This window comes from Drosophila takahashii, chromosome X (genome assembly GCF_030179915.1).
Source record: "Drosophila takahashii strain IR98-3 E-12201 chromosome X, DtakHiC1v2, whole genome shotgun sequence".
In the NCBI taxonomy this organism is placed as follows: domain Eukaryota; kingdom Metazoa; phylum Arthropoda; class Insecta; order Diptera; family Drosophilidae; genus Drosophila; species Drosophila takahashii.
The window spans coordinates 718,392-738,515 of NC_091683.1; the positions used below are offsets into that span (position 1 = coordinate 718,392).

At 44.5% G+C, this 20,124-nt stretch overlaps 2 protein-coding genes across 8 annotated transcripts in view; one reads left to right on the top strand and one right to left on the bottom strand.

Annotated features, from left to right (window-relative positions):
- br (broad-complex core protein) overlaps positions 1-13,371 on the bottom strand; it is a 45,913-nt gene extending 32,542 nt beyond the window's left edge. For all 4 annotated transcript variants that reach the window (XR_011419789.1, XM_070219129.1, XM_017151069.3 and 1 more), the window contains exon 1: positions 13,282-13,371. The gene's annotated coding sequence lies outside the window, so the exon portion shown is untranslated. The remainder of the gene's footprint in view (positions 1-13,281) is intronic.
- The window catches only part of Mur2B (Mucin related 2B), a 102,850-nt gene continuing 86,781 nt past the window's right edge, over positions 4,056-20,124 (top strand). The window contains exons 1-2 of one of the 4 annotated variants that reach the window (XM_070219124.1): positions 4,056-4,689; positions 18,021-18,063. The gene's annotated coding sequence lies outside the window, so the exon portion shown is untranslated. The remainder of the gene's footprint in view (positions 4,690-18,020; positions 18,064-20,124) is intronic. The other 3 variants (XM_070219125.1, XM_070219126.1, XM_070219127.1) reach the window with 3 other exon arrangements.

Consider the following 20,124-nt stretch of genomic DNA (forward strand, 5'->3'; position numbering starts at 1 on the left):
GGAAGCTGGAATTTCCAGGAGGAGGACCAAGAACCGAAAACCAAGAACCGAACCGAACTCAAAACGAAGCGAATTCTCGTGGGAGCGACCGACCGAACGAACCGAACCGAGTGACTAAACTAAACTATCTTGAACTAGCGATATCATCATGGCCCTTGGAGCCGAGCTCGGTCATCCCGAGCGGGAGGGGGTGGGGGGTTTATGGCGGATCCAGGATCATCCGCGGGCGGATGTGCGGATATCTTGCGGATAATGATAGTGGCTATAGTGGCTATTCGGCGCTAGATCGGATATATGGCGGATTTTCCGTGTATTTTGTGTTTGTTGCGTTTGATGATTGCAAGCGTAGAAACTCAACTGAATTCGCGCTAAAGAAGAAGAGAGTGCCGTGCCAGTCTCAGTCGCTGCCGCTGCCCTCTGCCGACGTCGACGTCGACGGCACACACAAAAAGCGCATTAGGCAGAGCCGAAAAAAAATTATTCGCCACACACCAACACAGGCGAAACTATTCCCCAAAATTTTTTGGCAATTCTACGTCTGTGTGTGCGTTCTTTACCGTCTGGATGTGGGCGAGAGCGAGAGGGCGCTACGGCGGCAGAGAGAGACGGGGATAGAGAGAGCGATCGCGCGCACGCTCTGTAGTCGAAAGGATTGGACAAGGATAGCAATAGCAACAGGATAGGGAGCGAAAGAGAAGGAGAAGCGTTTTAGAATGTAGAATTCCCAGACGCAGCACACACACACACACGCACACGTTGAAAGCGAAAAAAGCATTTTTTGCACAAAAAGTCCAGCGCCGAATTTTTTATATTCTCGATCTCAGTTCTTTGTGCTCTCCCTCTCTCTCTCTCTCTCGTTTTAATACTAGTGCCGAATTTTTGTGCATAGAGCTAAACAAATGCCGGCTGACTAATAACTAATAATTATGGGGAAAACTAAGAGAAAGCTTACCTACCCCCTTAAAAATTCAATGATCTATTGATCTATTTCACCAGATCTAAAAACGAACTAATAACTAAGTGAAATAAGAAACCCACAACACCCCACCAAAATCAATTCGATTGAAAGAAATAATAAAATAAAAACGGAAACCCCCGGTTCAATAGATCATTTCACCAGAACTTTCAACTACCAATAAAAAACACAGAGAATAGCATTAAATTTGCTAAATTTTCTCCCTCTTTCGCTTCTTATTTATTGCTGCATAATATAGTCTCTCGATCTTGAGTGTGTGTGCTTTTTACCCGTAGTGCTTACGAACTTTCAAGGCTAAATACTACATTTTTTGCTATATTATTATTAAATTTTTGTTTGGCGCATTTCGCTAGCCAGCTCTCTCTTTCTAACGCTCTCAAAATAGTTCTAGAAAAAGTTGCAGTCTTTTTTTCGACTCTCCCAAAAGTGAGCATACATATGTGTGCGTTGAGTTTAAATAAAAGCAATTATTTGGCTGACTGCGCTGTATAGGTAATAAAAAAAAGAAGAAAATAAAAAAGCCAAAAGAGCAGCAGCGAATCGCGATTAGATAGAGCAGCCCAGAATTATAGTAGTTTGTTCAGTTGGAAACTAAATTGTATAATGCGAGTGTTGCGAAAATAGAAGTGTGGATGTGGGTGAGTGTGTGCCCGGCGATCCGATTGGATCATATCATATCAGTGTGCCGTATCTGCTCCATACTTATAACCACCCCCGCTAACTTGTTTGCCGCCCCTCGCTCTTCTTGCTTTCTCTTTCTATTGTGTTTGCCCGCAAAAGTTTGCTTATTTCTTGTGGATTTTGCTTTGCCTTTTGTTCCTATCGTTGTCGCCAAGTGTGTTTGTGTGCGGTTTCTATTTTCAAGGTTAGCCGAGTTAGTTGTACACACACACACACACACATATTCCCTTTTCCTTCAAAGTGCGAGGGGAGAAGGAGAGCTTACAAAGCATTGAACAAGGTCAGTCCACAGCCACTTTTCCCTAGTTTCTACAGTGATAAAAAAAAAAGGGAATAGTAATAGTAAAATTCAAAAACATTTTAAATCATTAAAAATCAGAGTTAAAATTACTAGAAATAACTAAAACTGATAAATTATAATTTTTTAATATTTCTAGCAAAACATGACGAAATGAATTCACTGCGTTTTTGTTATCAGTGCACCTCCACCCCCTTTGCCTCTCCCACACATTTTCCACTTTCCACTTGTTGCCGGCTAGACGCTGTGGCGCCCACATCACATTTCCACATGGCAAATCGCACACATTGCAAATACCTCCCCCCTTTTTCCGCTTTTCCCACCGTTTTCCCCCATTTTCCAAGCTCTGAATGCCGGCCAAATGTAAAATCTAACGGCCAACACACACACACGCAGAGAGCGGAGAGTAGTGAAAGCGAAAGTTCTGTGTAAAAACTAACAGAGAGAGAGAGGAGAAGAGAGTGGGTGGCAAGGAGAGCATTACAACGAGTGCATTGCACGGGGTGCATCTGTGTGTGTGTGTGTGTGGTGGCTAGACAAATGCTAGACGCAAAAGGCAAAAGGCAACCGACCACCCAGCACCACCCACTGGCATAACGTGGCTTTTCCATTTGCATTTGCATTTCCCCACACACATTCGTACCTGTAGGGCACCTGATTAATGCGTGTTAATTAGCCCATTAGGCTAATTGTAAGCAATTAGAGGTAGAGAGAGGTGGAGCGGTGGCAAATAGAAGTATAACAAGTATCTGAGAGAGGGTGAGAGAGAGAGATAGCCATTCAAAACAAAACCAAAACCCAATTCTTCAACTCGTAAACTGAGTCCAAGTTCAAGGTCTCGCCGTCCGATTTAATCGCCTCTGCCTCCGCCGCTGCCTCAGTCGACGTCGCTGCCTAGCTAGTTGCGCATAATAGAGAGAAAGAAAGAAGGAGAGAGGGAGAGGGAGCGAGCGAGAGCGTTAGAAAGCTTGAAATTTTGCCTTGGTGTTGGCAAACACTCTCAAACAGATTATCCCTCTCTCTCTCTCCCTCCCCTTTCCCTTCCCTTCCAGTCTTCCAGGAGGAAGAGGATCGTCGCAGCAGACAGAAGAAGAAGAACCCCCCACCCCCTTCTCTTTCCTGTCTGGAAAGGCATGCCTATTCCATTCCTAAAAAAAAGAGCCTGACCACTTTTGTCTACGCTTCAGGTTCTTCTTCTTCCTACTCTTTGGGCTTTTGCTGCCTGCGCCGCCTTTTCTTTTCTTTTTTTTATGTTGTTTTGTTTTGGCTATGCCCCCTCCCCTTTCCCCCCCCCCCCCCCACCCCTCAACATTCCCGCTGACAAAGTTGATTTCTATTGTTAGTGCGCTGCGACTGCGCCGTCAGCTTTGTCGTCTCTCTCGCTCTCTCTCTCTGTCTGTTCCGCTGCCTCTCTTTCGCTTAGTTGTTTTGCATTTTTGCTAATTTGACCTTCACCTTAACCTAGTCATCGTGTGTCGGACATTCGGTCGTTTACCCCGCACAAATTCGCAAATTTGCCAGCCAAAGTCGAAAAAGCTTCAAATGAATAAATACGAAAAAACGTAAAAATAGCGAGAGTGGGAGAGGGAGAGCAATGGCATGTGAGTGGGGGAGCGATAGTAGTGCTAGACAGCCTCTTTCCGCTCCTACTCCTCCCCCTCTTCCACCCACACCTGCAAGTGAATTTCCAGTTTCGGTTTCTCCCTCTCTCCTACTCACTCACTCACTCACTCAACTATTTCTATTCTCCGCTAGTTTCTATTTGAGCGCTTTTGCTGGCGCTCTCTCTCTAGTGAAAAAGAAGATTCCCGACTTGGAGATACCCATTACAAACCCAAATAGTTGTCTGTTTATGCAGAAACAACTTATTACAGACTCAACAATTTACAAGATATTTAAGATATTTAAGTTGGATACTTTCAGATATACCCACACCTATACCGACTGTCCATTCAAGATACCCCTTTCCACCTCGTAGAGCAATGGGTACAACTAGGCCATGTAAGTTTCGAAATGCTGCTCTTGAGTCAAATCAAATGGAAAGACCGCGAGTGCGAATGTGAATACGAATAGTTTTGCGCTAGATCGCGTCGTTCATTTTCCAGCGGCGCTTAGTTTCGTTTAGTTCGCAGATCGCATTGGATCCCCACATACCATCCCTCCGCGGATTTGGAGTTGATACTATTTTTTTTTGGTGTCTCTTTGGAGAAATTCGAAAAGGAAGGGGAAGTGGAAGTGCAAGTTAAGTGATTGTGGTTTTTGTGCGCGCTGTGAGATATTCGCCCCTGTCATTGGGGTCTTTGAACTGAGACCCCCTTTCGTACACCCACCAAATACCGAGTACCGAGTACCGAATACCGCTTTCGTTTCGTTTCGCTTTGGGGCTCGTGCAACTCCAAATGTGTTATTATCGCGAGAAGCGCGTTTCGCTTTGCCCGATAACCGATAAGTGCAGTAAAAAACCTCCCCAAACCCCCAACCCTCAACCCCCCGCACCACGAAATGGCAATCAGTTATTGGCCCGCCGCCGCTCTAATGAACGTTGAACTGCAAATTGCAAAAGCGTACGAAAATAACAAACAAATGCGAAATTCTCGCTCTCTAGCGGGACATCCGCGTCGCTCGCACACTTCAGTACATACGAGTAATGAGTGAATGGGTGAGTGCATTCACCTCTAGAATATGGAATGTACATCTCTATATGGATCTGATAATCGCCTATCGGGAGATCACTGTAAGTACTCTGTGTGTGGGGACTAACGTAACTGCGCCATTTCTGCCGCGTTCCGAAATTGAAAATTTGCATTTAGCTCCCCTTTCTATAACCCCCCCCCCCTCTCCAAATTAAAAAAAAAAACATGGGAACGACTGGAAGTCGAGTTGGCAGAATTACTGCAACGTAACTGCTTTTGTTATATCGTCTTTATCGAATAGGAATAGTAGGGGGCTTCTAAGTTGCCAGCGCAGCAAATAAAATTCGCGAAAACTGAACGTTTTTTGTTTTTCCCGTTTTTCTTGCAAATCGCGCACTAATAATGTAAAAGGAAGCGGAGTGGGAAAAAAGTGAAAAAGTGAATAATGTGCAATACAAAAGCCTATCGAAAAGGAAAAAGCGAAAGCTGCACTCCCCTTTCTTCGCCCCCTCTCCCCTTCTCCTTCTCTTTCTGCACACAATTTAATTCGCATTACATGGGGATTTAGCTTGTTTGCTTTTTCCATTCCGTTTCCATTCCCATATACATATAAATACGTATATGTTGATATGGAGATGCGTTTACATAGGCCTTTGTGTGTCTGTATGTATCTGTGTGTGTGTGCGTGGCCAGCTCATTAATTTTATAGACCATTTTGCGCAATGTGGCACACACACATACACACTCGCGATCAATTGACACACATACATACGCATGTAGGCGCAGTGCAATGTATTAGCAATTCTCATCGCAAAAAAAGCTGCTCTCTGCTCTCAGTTGACGTCGCTGCCGACGTCGCTGTCGCTGCGTTCCGGAGGTTAAGAAACTTTTGGGGTTTAATAACATTGCACAAGGTTATTAGATAAAAAAATGTGCTCGCCACAACTGCGCGAGAGAGAGAGCTAGAGAAGAGAGCTCCCCTCTCGCGCTCTCTCCCTCTCTCTGTCCCTCTTCCTGTTGCCATTAAACCCCCAACTACCCCTTATTCCCCCTCCCCTTCCACTCGGCTGGGATCGGCTGAGATCGGATAGCCTCGTGTGCGAGCTTCGCTTCCAGCGGGAAAATGAGCGAGCGGGAGAGGGAGGGGGGTGGGAAGTGGGAAGGGGTTGCGACTGGGGGCATTATTTTTAGGCCCTGCATACGACGAACACACATGTGTGTGCTCCCCAAGTTTTGTGTATTTTTCGGGACTGGCAAATTTCTTGGCCGTTGATCTTTGGCGTTCTTTCTGCTTCTTGCTTTTTGTGGATACTGAATGTCAATGCATTGTATGTGTGTGTGTGTGGGGGTTGGGGGTAGGGGGTTTGAATGCGCATCTGGCTCACCAAGTGTACACATTTACTTTTTGTGCCCATTATTCGCAGCGCATTTCTACTCGGTTTTTTAATTTTTCTTTTTTTTTCCTTGCACTATGCGAACAGTCTGTAGTCTGAAAAGGGGCGATCCATGAGCAGGGGGGTATGGAGGGGGGCTTCTAAGGGGTTACAGTCACGGCCATTGTCACTGTTTATCACATTTACCGTTAAGCAGACCGTCTCCGGTTACCCGTGTCATAGCCACAGCTACAACGGTTTATATAAGACGACCCTCAATGTCTCGTCGGTGTCTCTCGACAAACTCCCCCTACCCCTACCCCCTCCATGAAAGCTGAGAACCTCTTCACTTGAAAAAAGTAAAAAAATAATAACGAAACACAAGTGAAAAACACAAAATTGTCAACGAAAGTGCAGGAAATAAACGAAAAAATTAACCAGCTATCGGATCGGTTGGCAGTGCATCGAAAAAGAAAAAGAAGAAGACCATTCCCTTACGTCCTAGTCCCCCACAACTATGAAAATGAACATGACACTCATGACCAACTGACTGACTGAACCAGCAAAACAGGAAAAAGCAGCAGAAGAAAGGGGAGTTCCAAGTGCAGAATGCAGAAGAACACCGAGTGAAGAATTGCACACTCGAAAAAGAAACTGAAGAAAATTATAAAGTATAAATATTTTACAAACCCTCAAGAAACTCTTTTTTTATGAAAACAACGAATAGAATGTAATACCTGTGCTTCCAGGACCAAATTAGAAGAATTGAATGAGAAGAATTCTTCTTCTAAAGACGATTCTCTGAGTGCAGGGTCTCCATATTGCTGTGTTGTCTGCTGTGTCTGTGCCTGGGCAGAAATAGAAACATCGCGAACGGAGCAGAGAAGAAAGGAGACGGGGATTGGAGAGTAAGAGAGACGGAAAGAGAAGGCTCCAGAGTGGAGAAGAGTTATCTCCTAGCCTTTGTGCGCCTGTGCCATTTGTTTGTCTATCCGGCTCTTGGCCTTGGAGTAACCGTTTCCGAGAACTTGGGAACACTCTATATGTCTATATGTATGCATGAGCATATCGTCTATATGTCTATAGCGATAACTATGCACTTTGTCTGTCTCTGTCTGTCTGTTTCTGCGGCCATCTCTGCTGCGTCTTCGCTTTCGCTTTAGTTTCTCCTGTGTTGCTGTGTTTGTTTTGCAACTCCTTACTCCTCACAATTTGCGGCGGCCTTGAATGGCATCATCATTACGTTGATCGTGGTGATCACTTCATTGTGATCATCATTATGATGATGATCGTGATCCCCATTTGTTATTGCGCCTGTCTGACGACGGATGCATTTGTGGTGCTGTGGTGCTGTGGCTGCATCCAAACAAGTGCTCTGTGCTAGAACATGAGTCACGGGACAAGTCACTGGGAACTGAAAACGGGGAACTGAAACTCCAGGGAGCTCTCTGCGTGCTTTGTCCACTTGTGTGTGCTGTGTGCGACTGGCTCTCAATTGGCTGGAGAAACTGCCTCCAGTTGATTCCAGTTGATTGGGCTCCAAGGCTAACGGAAGTGCTATGAAGTTCTCTAATTGATCCGTCCCCTTTGATTATAACATTTAGAGTTACTAAATGGAATGCACATATACGTGTGTGTATGTACCGTTGCCCCATTTCGGATGTCCTGCATTTTAACTGAAACTCAAACTGGAGTGTGAGTGCTTGCAATTCGCGGCATCAACAATTGCAGCAGCAACAACAAGTTATGCCCCGTCAACCTTGAATGTCGGCCAGTCGCACACACACACACACACACAGACACCCTAATACACCCTACCAATACCAGTGCCAACATCACAGACAGCGTCTAGTCGGGGCCACCACTTTGGCGAGGCGTCTCCTCCGCTTCTGTTTTCCTAGCATCCACCACATTCGCATCCCGAGCTCCACAGCACGTCCCACGTGTGTGCCCCAAACCCTCCTTACCCCCAAAACCCTCCCCCTGTCTGGCTACGTCTCTAGTTTCTGTCGTTTTATGCTTTTTTCGCTCTTCCTTTTTGCTAGGCACGCTTCGTTGGCTGCCTGCAATTTTCATTCAGTTTTTCTCTCGTCGCGCGACTTTCCCACAACCCCCACTGTTTCTCCTCTTCTCCTGCTCCCTCGCGTTGCAGGAATGCAGAAAAATGTGTTAGTGGAGTAGTTGCCATTACGTCACCTTGCCTGTGACTGTGGCTGTGACTGTGCCTGTGTTTGTGCCCGAGTGTATGAGTGTATGGGTACCGGTCTTTTGTGGCTTGCAGATGGGGAATGGTTGATAATAGGAATGGAGATGGGGATGGGGATGGGGATAGAGATGGTGCTGGAGTGTTGTTGTCGTTTGAGTGACTCGTCTGGGTCTCGGTCTCGGTCGCCCTAACAACTAACAGAACAAAAAGGTGGGGGGATGTTCTATAGGTGTTCAGGGGATAGAGGAGGAGGATTAGGGACCCCGGGCGAACCGCTTGAGTGCGTGCCTGTCTGGCCATTTGGCCCCTGTTGTTGTCCCATTTCTAGAAATACCCCACCGAAAGCGAAAGTTGCCGATGGGACCTCCCTCCTCACGTGACTTACCTGCCGTATATATAGAGCTAATCCTGAGAGTTCCTGAGATAAAGATAGAAGACTAGGCCTGAGTCCTGAGTGTGTGGGTTGCAAGAATAGGATATACGACTATATAACGAGTAACATCAACATCAACATCAAAAAAATATGAAACCAAACGAAAACAAAATGGGTGTGGAAGCAAGCTGTTCACAGATGCGAATGCGTATGCGGATATTATGTGAACTTGCGAATTCAGCGCGACTTGCACTTTGCGCGAGCGATTCACGGTTCTCAATTTGCAACTTGCAATTTACAATTTACAATTTGCGATGAGAGCGATGCCACACGACGTTTGCTCGGTGCGACGCTGAACAGCAAACTGCAGTTTCGCCATTTCGGGCTGGCTTTCGATCTTTCCCGAACCCTGCTAAACAGCTCAACTGGCCTTCGTGAGCAGCCGAGTGCAGATCCTCAGCTGCCGTTGCCTTTGCCTTTGCCTTGGCCGTGAGCTTCACGAAGCGTCTGACTCTGACTCCGATTCCGATACCGATTCCGATTCCCCACTCCCATTCCGACTAACTGCAGCCGAAGAAGAAGCGGAGAATGGCGGAGCAGCGGAGAAGTCGAACAATGCAGCGGAGGAGAGTGCAGGGGGGGTAAGTAAGGGGTAGGTAAGGGGTCGGTAAGGGGTAGGGAAGGGGTAGAAACTGAGGCTACTGTGCTGCCCTGCTTCCTGCAGTGCATCTGTATCTGTATCGGTATACCCTGTTGTGTCTTTGTATGCAGATGCACCGAAAAATTTTGGATGGCCAAGGGAGAAGAGAGGAGACCTGGGTCTCTCCATCAAAGTGCTAATGAGGGGAACCCAAGGAGAGGGCTTGTGGCAGCTGCATTGTGTGAGTCAAATGTCCTTCTTATGGTTGCGAATCAAATTTCAGTGTGTATCTGTGGATCTGGAAGGTTACTGCACATCCTCCCATACACTTTGAGATCTGAGGATAGGACTCCTTGGTAATCCTTACCTGGCGGCTATGATTGTAACCTCGGTCAGCAGGCGCATCCTCGCTCATGGCGGCGCTGCATTTGGACACTGATTATTCACTTGTGAAGTATGGGGCTTCCGCTTTCTCCGCTCCTGAATCAGATTCTTCTTGATTCTTTGATTCTTTGGATGCTAAACGCGCGCGAATCGCGCACTTGGTTCCCTTTTCGGGATGGTGTTTTTAGGTCTTTGAATCTTTGGGTCTTTGTGGGTTGGGTGCACTTGACAAAAAACACAAAAAAAATAGAAAGGACTGTCGTGCAGTAGGGTGGTGTCTATATAGCAGTAGGGTGTACAGTAGGGTGTGCACTAATGCTATTCAATTCGAGTTCAAATTTAGAAATGGAATTGGAAATTGTGCGTTTAGGCTGAACTAACTTTAGTAACTGAACCGATCGAATTAAAAAGCTCAACTGAGTTCCGAAAAAATGCAGTTAAATGTGTTGGGCTTGTGCCGCTGCCCTCTGCCAGTGTGTGCGTGTGTATTGGTGGCCATTTGATGGTGTGTGTGCCTGCCCAATTGAATCAGAGAATTCCCTGTGCGCGAGTGTGTGTGTGTTTGTGTGTTAGTATACACTTATGCCGCCTGTATGTTTCATTCGCTTTTTATATTTTGCTTTTCTTTTTCGTTTTTTTCATTTTTTCCTTTTTTTTGCTCGCTTTTTTGTTATATACTTCTCGTGTGTGCGATTGTGTGTGCTTCTTTCGCTTTTTTTGGAGTGCAGCGACGTCGGCGGCGGCGGCAGCAGTGCGATCTGCGACCCGCCAACCGATCGCTGCAGTTTACAGCGCAGTTTGCAGCGCAGTCGCCAAAAAACGAACAAAAATCGAAAAAAAAAAGAAAAACGACGGCAGCGAAGCCGAAAGCGACCGAAAATTGCGTTTTTTCGGGGGTTCTTCTGTGTGTGTATATTACTCGTATTTTTCGTATATTTCGTACTTTTCTGGTATTGCCCATTTAGAAGTTTTGTGTTTATTCATTGTCACACAGGGCCAGCCGAAAAAAAATTGAGGGGGAAATGAAATGCAAAGCGAATCAACGAGCGCCTCCGCCCACACACAAATATAAATTGGCAATGGGAATATGTTTCGACTGCAGATCGGCGGGCATTTGTAAGTAGAGAAGGGGGAACTTTCGCTGTGTGCCCTATGTAACTCCAAAGCAAAGATATACGCACACAAACTTGCGCGATCGGAGCGTTTATCAGCTCAGCGGAAAAAACGACGACGTCGTGCGTCTTCGGCTCACTCAACCCCCCCTCCAAAAAAAACCCACCCCTCCCCTTTTCAGAGCTTCCAATTGAAAGTATAGCCCACATCCCAATCCAAAGTCGGCCTGTTTTCGCATTTGTTTTCAGGCCCTTCTGAAATTGCAATTTCTGCTGATATTGCCAAAGACTTGTTTAATATTTTGGTTACCATTACCGCATTTTATTACATGGGCTCTGTCGGCTGTTTCCCCTGTTTGCCATAACCCAGATTCCCATTCCCATTCCCTTCCCGTTTCCCTGCCAACTCCCCCTCTTTCCCTTTCTCGGAAGACTGAAGACTGAAGATTTGCTGGCCCTGAGGAGTGAGACTGAGAAACTTGTTGCCACTTGCATCTTGTTTGCCCATTTTTTTTTGGGTTTTTTGTGTTTCTGTTCATTGTTTTTGCTGCGTTTTTATTTTACTGCTGCATCCTCTTGTTGTTGTGCTCTTTTTTTTTGCTCTTTTTTTTAGATTCATGCGTGGCGATTTTGGTTTTTTAATTCTGCTGGTCTCGCACTTATGCTAGCACTTTTTGAGAATTGTTTTAAATGTTGTTTTGTTAAGGTTTTCCCCTCGCCGCCTTCCTCGCTGCCCTGTCTGCAGTGACCTCTTGCTTGATTCATACACGTACTGTTGCACTCGGAAAAAAAATTGAATGGAAACTACTTTTTTAAGTAAAATTTTCTAAGATATAAGTACAAGATTTTGAAAATAAGTTGGAAACTATTAGTGAAAGAAAACGTACTGCCTAAATTGAGCGTCTTTAGTATGCATTCCAAACTGTTTTATTATAACAAAACATTTTGTTGTTAATATAATAGCTATGAGAGTCAAATCAAGAATTTTTGTACTTTGATGATGTATTTATTTGTTAAATCTTGACTTTATAATATCATAACTTGGTGATTCAATTCAGAAGTGCACTGTTTTTTTTTTTAAGTACATATATATGTGCAACGCATACGTATCTATAATGTCTTTATGGCTGCTTCTCGTTCGGTTTATGGCTGTTTCAAGATCACCGCAAATGAAATGTCACCGAGTCACAGATTAGCCAGAAAAAAGGAGAGTTGCGCGGGCAGGGACCACTGTACCTCTAAGCTCCGCTCCCTTGTTGGTTGTTTGGGATTGGGATTGGGTGCTTTGCAATTACAACCGGCATTAACCTCTAGGAGACCTCGACAACAACCTCACAACGTAGACGTCGACGTCGAAGGCAGCAGTCAGCAGACGGCAGGAAAAAAAAGCACTAAAAAACAGAAAACAGCGACTGCGAAGGCGAAATGATCGCATTGAACTTGTCGCCGTTTGTTCTAATTGGAACTGCAGTGGGTTAGTCACCCACTCGCTCTCTCTCCCACTCTCTCTCACCCTCTCTATAGAGAGGGAGATAATATAGTATCTCCAGGCTATACCATACGTATACGTAATATGCGAGGAGGTCAACGACGGAAACGCGTTAGAGAGATCGCCCCGAAAGAGCAGTGTTTACAAGAGGAAAGCTTTGATCGAGTTCAACGAACGCGATTCAGTCGATCCAGTGCCATTTCGGAATACGAAATACAAAAAACGAGTGAGGAATGTGCGATCGAAGGCGCGAGAGAAATGCAAACAATCTAAATAATGGATAAAGAAAAGATACCATAAGAAGGCATTCGAAAATAGGGAAATATCGAAACGCATTCAATGGAATTTGATAATTTTTTTTAATGGGTATTAAGTTTGATTTATTGGAAAGGAAAGTTTCGAAAATCATTAAAAATCAACTAACAAGAGATCAGTAAAAGATTGCCTTATGTGATTAACATAAAATGATTAACAAGAAATAACATAAAAATAAATTTTTTAAATATAGCCAATTCTTTATTTTTTTTAAATAGAAAAAATGTATAATACATAGTTTTGAAATACCAATACAATTTTTACCATTCCAATTGTATTCAGCACAGAACTGGGCGTACAAGTGGTCGGGGTCAAATTTAAAAACATTCCGAAAGATTTTTAGAAGATATCACGTTCCATTACTTTCCAAGTTTCTAAGATATTGAAAAACACAAATGTATTTTCATGTTCCTCTTATTTGAAAGCGCAGCGGACTCTGATTTGAAAGATCAGGGAAGGAAGAAGATTGGTTGAGAGGAAGTTAAAATATACGATAAAATAGGTAAAAATACACTGAGAACAAAGTACAGAGAGAACCAACTTTAGACTGTCGCATTAGGTCTGCCAAAAGAAATTGGAAAGGGAAGAAAACCAAGATCAAATATTCTCAGGTTGAGAATTGGTCTTTCTACTTATTTGAGATGAAACCTTTCTTGAAATTGCCTTTAAAATAACGGTGAAAGTAGTCTCGATGTTGTTGTTCTCGCAAACAGAGAACACTTCCCCCATGAATTTGAGATTGCATTGGTCTTGGCTCACTTTTGGGATCGAGATCTGAGATCTGGTTGTTTCACCACTTACATGTCTGTTTGCGAGGGATCCTCCGGCTGTTTCAGGTGCATCGCCTCCGGTTCCGGTTCCGTTTCCGGCGATCCGGCTTCAACTAGACCTCTGGAATTCTGGAATCCTGGAGCTCACTTTCACTTTCACTAGAACAGAGAGTTTGTCAGAGTTTCTGAGGTTGCAGTTGCTCGCTATTTGCTATTTGCTTTTCTATTCGGTTGGTTCAGATGTTATATACTTTGATTCTGTTCGATCTCGGCTGCGATATCACTTTTGGGCTTTGTGTGTGTGTTCCTTCACTTTGACTTGGAATTATTGCACAACTTGTCATATATATCTGCGTTTCACCAAACAAAAAAGGAAAACAATCAACAATGGGCGCGCTTAGAAACTGTGGAAAATCTGTGTGGAAAATCCCGGTTTAACTACTTGGCACTTGCAAAAAAAAAAGGGAAATTCGTTTTGAGTGTCTTGAGTTCTAACTTGGTTGGTTAGTTGATGTTCAGTTTTGAGTGTTGGGTTTTGAGTTTGCGTTTCCGTTGGTTGGCTGTTGGTGGTATTTTGGTTTTTTGGGTTTTTGAATTTCGCGTCGCAGCACGCGCACGTAACGAGCAACAAACAGCAACTAACGTTATTTTTAAAAACCCAACTCGATTGAAGTCCAAGTCGCCGAACGGCGGCAGCGACGTTGGCAGAGGCAGCGGCAGAGGCAGCAGCCAGGACCAAGCCGAAGTTGGCCGAAGGACAGCCGAAGGATGCGATGTTTCGATGAGGCGGCAGCGAAGCCGACGGAGCTTTGTTTTGGTGCCCACGTTTGATGAAGCTGAATATCTGAAGCTGCGCGACCGTGGAATAGAAAGTTTAGCACACAATTGAAGTCATTACAGAAGCGCACACACACACACAAACACAGAGAGAGAGAGCGCGAGATTAGCAAGGACTCCGCATCCGATTCCTATTCCAATTCGAGTACCAATTCCAATTAGATAGCCCCGAATGCTGTGCTACCTTTTTAGCAGACCGTCCGCTGCCAACTGCCAAACTGCACTGGACCCTTGGATTATTGTCCACAGTACGCTATCAAAAAAAAAACATCCTCCCCCCGCCCTCTGCCGCTGCGCTGCCATAAAAATCACCCGCCAAACAACGTACTAAACACTCATTACTCATTTCGCTGGCTGCTGGCCCAAAACCACCCAAAAACACCCAAACCGCCGCACCACCACGCCCCCTGGCGGCAGCAGCAACAACTATTTGCGAGAGACACACGCACACACACACACACATCGAAGTTTGCTCTTTTTTTCTGCGTGTGGCGTTAAAAAAAAGGATGCGACTGCGACGCGGGCAGCGACGGCGACTGCGACGCCGGCGTGGGCAGAGGCCGGGGAAAGGAAAAAGGAAAATCAGAAACAAAACAAAAATGCGAAAAACGAACGAGAAAAATGCTAAAAACCAAAAGCGGCAGAGCAGCTGAAACAAAAGTGAAAAAAAATCAGCAGGAGAAAAGGAAAAATGGGAAGAGGAAAATAAGAAGAAGCAGCGGCGGCGGCGGCGGCAGGAAAAAAGAGTGTGGCGTGTGTGTGTGGCGGTGGAAAAAATTCATCTGCAAGCAACCCCACTGCATGCTACCACCCCCACCCTCACACCCTCTCACACACACACACAAACAACCCCCGTGCGATGCCGGCAGCAGTGGGAAATTTAAAAAACGCGTTTACACGACGACACGAGAGCGGAGCGCGCGCTAAAAAAAAGCGCCAGCGAAACACAGGACGAGAACGAAGCGAAAAGCGACAAAATACAAAAAAAGTACGAGGAATTTGTAAAGCACGAAAATAAAAAGAGGACTCTCACACAAATACACACACACACACACACATGGAGGAGAACTACCGCCCACCGATGTCGAAAGGGGAAATCGACGCACAAAAATAACCAAGCGAATAAAAAAGGATGCCCTGCGTGCGTGTATTTGTGAGCTGTGCGTGTGTGAGGAGAGCCGTTTTTTAAATTTTAATTTGTTGTCTTGTTGCTCTGTCCCACTCAGCCGCTACGCGATCTCGCCATCTCGCTCTTGGCCCCCCCGAAAAAGTATGCAACGTTTTTTCGGGGCGAAGAAGAGCGAGAGAGATAGAGGGAGAGAGAGCGGAAGCGGGAGAGAGGTGGAGTATCTCTTTCGATTCTTCAGATCTCGAAGATCCTTGTTACCTTGTTGCTTTTTTCTTTGGGAATGCCGGCCGGAATCGGAATGCCGACAAGACAGGACACAAACATAAACGGCAACCAAAAACAAAAAGAGAGACGGCGAGAGAGCGAAGGACACGCGACTAGGCAGCCACGACGTCTTAACGGTTACTAACTGCCCAAGACGCTGCGGCGATTTCGGCTGGAACCGAACGAGCGCCGCTAACCGAATGGCGCCCAACTACTTGCCGTCCTACCATCTTCCATCTCCATCCAAGCAGCTTCCTTCTTTCATTCAGTCTCGAGTTTTGGCGTGATTCGGAGAAAAGTTAAGTCGCCGGTAGAACTGAGGAGCTGCCTTAGGAGGTCAAAGTTGAGCCAAAGCATGGTCACACTGGCCACCCATCATCCTGTTGCTTTGAGATGACCCCCCCACCGCACCCCCCGCTGAGGTAAACTCACTCACATACAAATGGGCATAATAAAATCAAGTGCTGATAGTGTGTAGTTGGACGCATTACCCGAAATCCGCCCCCTCTATAAAAACACACATGTACAAATACAAGGCACACAAAAACACCCACACACACACAGCGGGCAGTCGAAGAAGCAGAAGAAGAAGCAGCAGAGCAAATCTACTACACGCAATCTTCATTTTCAACGCCATCAAAGCCATTCCAATCATCATTATCGTCGCCATAATCATCAAGTAAAGTACCCACCAGTAGCGCCTCGACGCAGGACGCACCCCTCCTGCCAGGACATCCCCCCATCGAGGGGGTGAAAGTGCCCCCCTGCCCCTGCGCCTGCCCCCCAAGAAGTATGCTATGCTGGACGAGATTCTCTTTTTTCGTCAGTGCTCTTAGACGAAAAGCAAACGACGACGACGAGATGGCAATGGGATGCCAACAAGTGCGCCCGAAGTATTCTTTTTTTCCTCGCTCTCCATCTTTTGGCTCCTTTTTCGGCGAAACAGAGAGAAACTGAAGAGTAAGCAAGTGTGTGTGTGTGGTGTAAGGAGCAGGGAAAGAGGGAAAGGAAACGAGGGAAGCTGGATAAGGATGTGAATGTTGACGTCTTCGTTGTAGTTTCGCGTAGTTCTCACTGAATGGGAAATGGGTGGGTTAGGAAAGTAGGCGAGAATGGTGAAAGGGGAAGGGAAAAGCAGAAGAGAAAGGGGAAAAGAAAGCAACTAGGCAGCCGGCAAATGCGACAAATTATTTAAGCTGCATGTGGCGCGCGCGAATCCTTTCTCATGCACTCGAAATAAAAGTGGCCCCCAAAAAAAGGATATCAAATTATCACAGTTAAAATATAGGAATTTTTTTCTTAGGTCTTAATTAATTATAGCCCTATGACACTGGCTTAAAAGTCCTATCAAAATAAAATCATGACAACCCTAGAAAAAAAGGGCTTACAGCCCATAAACATTATATGAATTTAAATTCAGGATCGAAACTTGGTTTCTTTCGATTTTTTTCTTAATTTTGTATTATTTATAGCTCTATGACACTGGCTTGGATTGATAAAAAATTTAATAAATCGTGACAACCCTAGAAAAAGGGGTTAACAGCTCCTAAACATTTTATGAATTTAATTTCAGTTGTGCTTACGGTTGCCATGACTTATTTTTACTAATTAATATTTTAGCCAGTATAATAGGGCCATTTGAAAAGATTTTCTCGATTTCAGGCTCAGCCTCTTGTATTCTAGAAGCTAAAAGAAAGTACGTACCTTTTTCCAAACACGTTCCCTCAAGTGTAAGAATAAACTAAGACGGTTTTCTTTGTTTCGAGTGTGAGTTTTTTGTCGCTGTTTTCTTGTAGCTGCATTAAAATCTTAGAAGACGGATTTCTCGTTTATCGGCATGCAACCACACACTCACACAAACAGAGGGATACGAGGATAGACTTACGGCTGTCGTTGTTTGTTTGGTTGTTTGCTGCATATAGTATAATTTAGATTTTCGCTACGTTACGTACACAAGCGAAAAGTGGGTGGTAGGTGCCTTCGTTTCTTCTTCGTTTTTGGCCCCAAAAGTTTCAGCATATTTTGCTAGACTTGCTTTAAATAACGCACAGACACGCACACACACATATGCATATTATTTTTGAGTGGGGGAGGGGGTTCAGTTCGGGTCGGTTCGCAGTAATTAGCCAATAGGAATAGCTGGAGCTTGTGTGTGTCCCGGCAGGGGTGCGTGTGTGTGAGTGCGTGTGTGTGTGAGCCATCCCTCACATGCACGTTTGTCATTTGGGCTTTGCCTATCGCATTCGAGCTTACTACAAGACAATTGCCCACCCTTTGATTGTTTCATAGGGTTAATGGGCTATCGGGTTTGATCCATGCACCTGATTAAAGAATTTGTTGGTACTCACCTGCGATCGAGTCGGTTTTTCGACTTTGTTTGGATTTCTCTGAAAGAAACAAGTGGAAATGAGCTCGATTAATGGGTTGCCCAAGGTCAAGGGAAGATACTATTTAATATTGATAATGATCGTTCGATATACTAACTAAAAATACTAGATATACTAAAGATACTAAATATATCCTTTTTATTTCTCTTTTAGCACTTGGAAACAAACTTGGAACCAGTGGATTCTTCACATATTGGTAAGTTTGCACCCAATTATTAATTATGTGGTATACACCCCATCTATAGCACGTATGTATGCCTATGTATAATTGTCAAAGAGCCCAAAGAGTAAGCTTCAAGTGTCAGAAGCGAGCTAAAATTTGTTGCTCCACCTACTTTTTGGTGTCTTTGTTTTTTTTTTGGCGCTCTTCTCTCTCCTTTTTGTTTTTGGTTAATATATTACGCATATGCGGTAGGAGTGGGAAGGGGGGTGGTGGCAAACACTAGACACCCCCAACACAAACACACACACACACACAGAAAATATTAACCAAACAGAGCGAGTGGAGCGCGGCAGTTAAAAATATTTAAAAAATTTTCAAGTGGGTGATAGAGGAGTGCTGAGGGGGAGGGGGGTGGGTGCTCCCAAAAAGCATGCGTGTGACAGCGCAGGGGTGGGGGTAAAAGCCCGAAGGGGGGAGGGGGAGCGAGCACCACCACTTTTGGTTAATTGCCAAAAACAACTACAAAACGACAATGTCGAAAAAACGAGGAAAAAGGCGGAAAAAGAAAGGGAGGAGGGAAATCAGGAGGCGGTAGAGGAAAACCGAATGGGAAATACCCTCGAAGGGATCGGATCGTATCGTATAGGGGGTGCATACACATACGCCAGAAAGTATGCAAAGAAAGTTGAGCTAACCCCTGGCCCACCCCCTTCCCCTTTCCCTTCCCCACCACGCGAACTGGAAAAAGTTGCGTTCGCTTTTGGTGGGGCTTATGTAAACTCGCTACCTCTCGCTCGCACCCGCACTCGCACTCGCTCACATATGAATATGTAACCATATAGAACATTTTCCAACTGCCTACGCGCTTATGTGTGTGTGTGTGTGTGTGGTGAGCTGTGCCTGTGTGCGGTGCTCCCTTTTTATTATTTCGCGCGTCGCAGCCAGAAAAAGGTACATAAATTGCAAATGTATTTGTGGAAAAGTGCGTTGTGGTGCGTGCAGATGAAGAGTATCCTTCCCCCATCCTTCCATCCACCGAAGGAACCACCCACCCACCCAACGCCCACTTTTGGCGGCAGCGCTGCGAAGCTTATTTTTTAATTTGTGCGTTTCCCCGCGACATCCCCTCCCCCCACCATTCACTGCCAAATAATTTTACATTCTTGCTCGCTAGGTTTTCTCCGTTGGCAAGGAGAGTGTGTCCTTAGCAGCTAAAGAGTGCGCCCAATATCAGTGAAGATCGTACACCGAAAGAAAAGGAGAAGTTAGGGATAGGCTATATATATATTCATATTTTTGTCAAAAACCAAAGTCCCGAATTTCCAAAAAAAAAAAAAGTTTTTTGGCCGACGCAACGGAAATATTGATCCAAATATGGATTGTCATACCTTTCTGAACTCGTTATTAAATTTCAAATCGATTGGCATTTAAATCTGGACATTTTATTTTTTCCCCATTTTTCGTAAAAAAACATGATGTACCCCCTATAAAAAAATTGAAAATTGGCGAAAATTTTATTTTTCTAAAATAACCCGGAAAGTGTCATGGATTTATTTCTTATTTTGTTATCTGTTCAAAACAGTTTGAATTTTTGGTGTAAGACCCTTTTTAGCCAAGTTACAGCAAAAAAACAAGAAGAAAAAAATTGAAATTTTTACTAAAATTCCAGATTCCAATTTTTCACAAAAAAAAATTAGTTTTTTGACCGTAACAATGGAAGTATTGGTCCAAATATGGATTGTCATACCTTTCTGAACTCCTTATTAAATTTCCAGACGATTGGTATTAAAACCTGGACATTTTATTTTTTGGCCATTTTTCGTAAAAAATCATGAAAAAATTGAAAATTGGCGAAAATTTTATTTTTTCAAGATCACAAAGAAAGTGTCGTGAATTTATTTATTATTTTGTTATCTGTTCAAAACAGTATGTCTTTTTCGTGAAGGACGATTTTTGGCCAAGTTACAGCAAAAAACAGACAGAAAAAAATTCAAATTTTTACCAAAAACCCAGATCTTAATTTTTCACAAAAATATAGTTCGTTTTTTGGCCGTAACAATGGAAATATTAATCCAAATATGGACTGTCATACCA